General features: G+C 39.0%; 1 pseudogene across 1 annotated transcript; it reads left to right on the top strand.

Moving 5' to 3' along the window:
* Positions 1-521: 521 nt before the first annotated feature.
* On the top strand, positions 522-2,887 carry LOC148998610 (protein DETOXIFICATION 16-like; annotated as a pseudogene). The gene is made up of 5 exons (XR_016171154.1): positions 522-608; positions 717-755; positions 1,759-2,302; positions 2,563-2,619; positions 2,697-2,887. The product of XR_016171154.1 is annotated as a protein DETOXIFICATION 16-like (transcript).
* The last annotated feature ends 1,199 nt before the right edge of the window (positions 2,888-4,086 follow it).

Raw genomic sequence — 4,086 nt, 5'->3', positions numbered from 1 at the left:
GGCAAAAGTAGGAGAACCATTACGAAACAAGTTATGAAAAGTTAGTAGGGAATTTGACCTATTTGTCCCATACTAGATTAGACATCACATTTGCAGTCCTTTTTTAGCCGGCATATGGATCTCAACTCCTCACACTGGATGCATCATATCGTATCTTGAGATATTTGAAGGCTACTCTAGGAAAAGGAAATCTAATTTCTGCTCATGAGCACTTGAAAATTGAGGCATACATAGATGCAAGGTGTCTAGATGATAGGAGATCTACTTTTGGATATTGGATGTCTTGTGAGGAGAAATCTATTTGAGGGGATCTGGACTATTGAATGATTTGGGTAGATTTTAGTTTCCTATTTTGTTCTGTATTTGATAAATCTTATGCATAAATAAAGCTTCCTCCCGCATTGGGCTTCACATAGAACACGCACCAACATTAATGAAATCAACCAAAAAAAACTAACATTAATGCACCTTCTTGATATGTTGGTTACTTGCTTTTTGATTTTTCTATTGGCTTTGTGTAGGATATGAAATTCATGGACACTGAGCATGGGTGCTCTGATAAGGCTTGTGTCTCAAAAATTCCTGGCTGTCTTACTTTCAATTTTTCTGTCTAATACACTGTTTGATTCTTTTCATTCTTTGGGTAGACCAGTGGATCTTTTTTTTTTTTCTGGCTGGCATGAAGTTTATTGATTGATTAGTTGTCATCTGTGCAGATGTTTTTCTTCATCTATGAGTCCATTGCACTTGTCATGGTACTAACAACATCTGGTCCTTGGCTCCTTGGATGAAAACCTTGTTTCAAACAAACACCTATTGCCGAGTTTCGCTGACTCTTATAAGGTTGGTACAGGTTGACTGTGAACTATTATTTTCTGTTTCAATTCGTTGATTTGGCTTCTGAGTGACCTATCCAACTAATATGTCATTCAGAGATAAAGTGAATATTGTTTGGCTAAAATTCATAACAGTATAGTGCCAGATGCCCCAGAAAGCAAAATTAAGAAGAGAAAGGACTGAAAATTGGAAGCTTACCGTGTAAGTTAAACCATTCACAAGAACTCTGATCAAACTTTGGTCAAGAAATGCTTGTATGTAGGGGAAGCACTTGCTGCACTGTGAGATTTATGCCCTACAGACCAAATTTTCAATCAGCAGGGCTTCATAGTGAGATCAAGTGCGGCCTGATGATACAGAACTTAGGCTGCAATTATGATGTTCAGAATATCAGCTGTGGTGGTGTTTCAGAGTCAGAGAGTAGTGTATGTTGGTGTAGCAGTTGGATGAAGATGGGATGAGTGGTGGATCTAATGCAAGAGGAATGGTGTGGAATTCTTGAGAACCCAGGATTCCTGGGCACCAGCAGAGTCCTTTCTTCTTGATAATTTAGGACTCTCACAGGTTGGTGCACCAGTCATGAGATCAAATCTTTTTATTTCTTGGCAACTTAAAATTGCCTCTTTTTATTTCTCGGCAACTTAAAATCTTCGGCGATTTTGGTGCTGCTCTTTATTGGCGTGTTTCTCCTTCTACAACCCTCAAGATTAGGGACAAAAGACTTGAGATGCCGATCTCAGTGGCATACTCGGCTTAAATTTAATAAAGAGCTTGGCTTTCCTTTCCTTTTAAGTGTTGCCTCAAGCCCCCTATCTTACTCTTCTTTCTCTGACTTATATACTGTATAAATTCTAGTCATTAGATGAAGCTTTCTATAAAGCACACAAAATTTCTGCAGTCATTCTCTGTGATGTTTGATAGTTAGGAATGGGGAGTGCATTGGAGACATTGTGTGGCCAGGCTTATGGAGCAAAACAGCATCAGATGCTGAGGATTCATATGCAGAGGGCAATTTCAGTCCTTTCAATAGTTGGCATTCCCCTTGCTTTCATCTGGTTCTGTACAAGCCAAATTCTCATATCCTTTGGGCAAGATGTCGAAATATCAATGGAAGCAGGGAAGTGTGCTGCTCTGTTGATCCCAAATCTTTTTGCTCGTGGAATCATTCAATGCATGATTAGACTCCTACAAGCCCAAAACATTGTCTTTCCCAGAATGATAACTTCCGCATTTACAGCTTCACTCCACATCCTCTTATGTTGTCCTTTAGTATACAAATCAACCTTAGGTACAGAAGGTGCAGCTTTGGAATCTCCATCTCGTATTGGATCAATGTGTTGCTTTTGGCCTGTAGCATCAAATTATCTCCTACTTGTGGGATGACTTGGACTGGGTTATCAAAGAAGGCTTTGCTTGATATTTTCAATTTTCTGAAACTTGCTATTCCTTCAACTATAATGATCTGGTAAGTTCTTTTTCTTCCCCCTCCCCTCTTGGTACTATGCATCTTATTTATAGAATTTGGAATTTGACTATGATTTTATTAAAATTTTCAGTTTTCTATATATATCTTTTAAATCTTATAAATGAGTTATATGCAGCTTGGAATCTGTTTTCATCAGTTGTGTACTGTATTTTGAATGATTACTAACTCTAAATAAATCATTTATCAAACATTTCTTTCTAATCTTACTATTTTATTTTGAATATGTGTTGTATTTGCAGCCTTAACACTTGTTGGATGGTCTACACAATCTCAGTTGGTGTGGGTGGTGCTGTAAGGTAAGTTACACTAAACAGATGAGCTATATTTATTTTTTTACATTTACCTGAAAGGCTTATAAATTGTCACTTCTTAGTACACGAGTCTCAAATGAACTAGGCGTTGGACAAGCACAAAGAGCACGCTTGGCAGTATATGTTGACTGTCATTGCTTTGACAGAGGGTGAGACAGTAGCAACCATTACTTTCTTGGTTCGTGGCATATGGTGTAGATTGTACAGTAATGAAGAAAAGTGATCAAATATGTGTCAGCCATGATGATATACTTACCCCCACCCACCCCCCCTGTTACGAGTTTATAATCTTCTTATCTGATCAAAATCATTTGTATACAAAATTTATTTCTTACTATTCCTCACCAAAATGCCATCCCCCACCCCCAAAAGGAAAAAACAAAAAAACAAAAATGCAAATGCCTTCTCAGATAAAGATTAGTTAAATGTTTTTTCTTTATTTCAATGACATGCCATCATGCTATTGGGTCCATAGCAATGTTCACATAAGGTGTCAAATCGGTATCTAACATGCCCTCTTGCAAGCCTGTCCATCGCAGTGTTCAAGTAATCCATAGATATGACTTGTATATATGTTACTACGTTGTGTTCTCCTGCAAAACCTATCATTTCTTGTGTTTCTTTTATCTCACCTATTGCTTTTCCGCCAACAAGCTTGCCCTGAGGCTGAGGCTTCAATAGATCAATCAAAGGTCCAATTGGGTGAGGAGCAGAAGCCGTATCAAGAATGCCATCTATGGTGCTGATAGCAGCCTGCAACAATTCATGCCGCTGGGATTAAAACCTTGCCTGGTATCATATTCAATGCATGCATTGATTACAGGGAATTGATTACAGGGAAAAGCATTCAAGGTTCACCTTCAAATGCCTTCTGTGTTGCTCTTCTAGTCATGAGATCAAATCTTTTTATTTCTTGGCGACTTAAAATCTTCAGTGATTTTGGTGCTGCACTTTATTGGCGTGATTGCTCCTTCTACAACCCCCAAGATTAAGGACAAAGGACTTGAGATGCGGATCTCGATGGCGTACTTGGCTGGGTTGGATGAGGGAGGAGCTTAGAGAGAGAGAGAGAGAGAGAGAGAGGGAGGGAGGGTCCGAGAGGACACCCGACATCTCGTCCGTTGCTTTTCGATGTTACAGTGATGTACTGTAAACCTACATGAATCAAACACCAAGTTCTATCTTACCAATGAAAGTTCCGTTGCCGTGAGCCAAACTTGGCCGGGGAAAGCTTGGGCAGATGATTCTACCATGCAGGCTAAAGCATTATATTCTGCGGCATGTAAGACTTAAGGTTCCTCTCACCCTTTGGCAGCTTATGCACTCCCTACTTATGGGCTTGAGTTAAAAGTTAAGAGAAACATATCAAGAAAAAAGAGTAGATTCTCTTGCAATATTCATGGAATACTTGGAGCACATCAAGAAAATATTAATAGAATCTTACGCTCCGAA

The sequence above is a fragment of the Hakea prostrata genome, unplaced genomic scaffold (genome assembly GCF_041222555.1).
Source record: "Hakea prostrata isolate BN-2017 unplaced genomic scaffold, UWA_Hpros_2 contig_249, whole genome shotgun sequence".
In the NCBI taxonomy this organism is placed as follows: Eukaryota; Viridiplantae; Streptophyta; class Magnoliopsida; order Proteales; family Proteaceae; genus Hakea; species Hakea prostrata.
The sequence above is the reverse complement of the archived record's forward strand: the minus strand, read 5'-3'. Positions and strand labels throughout refer to the sequence as shown.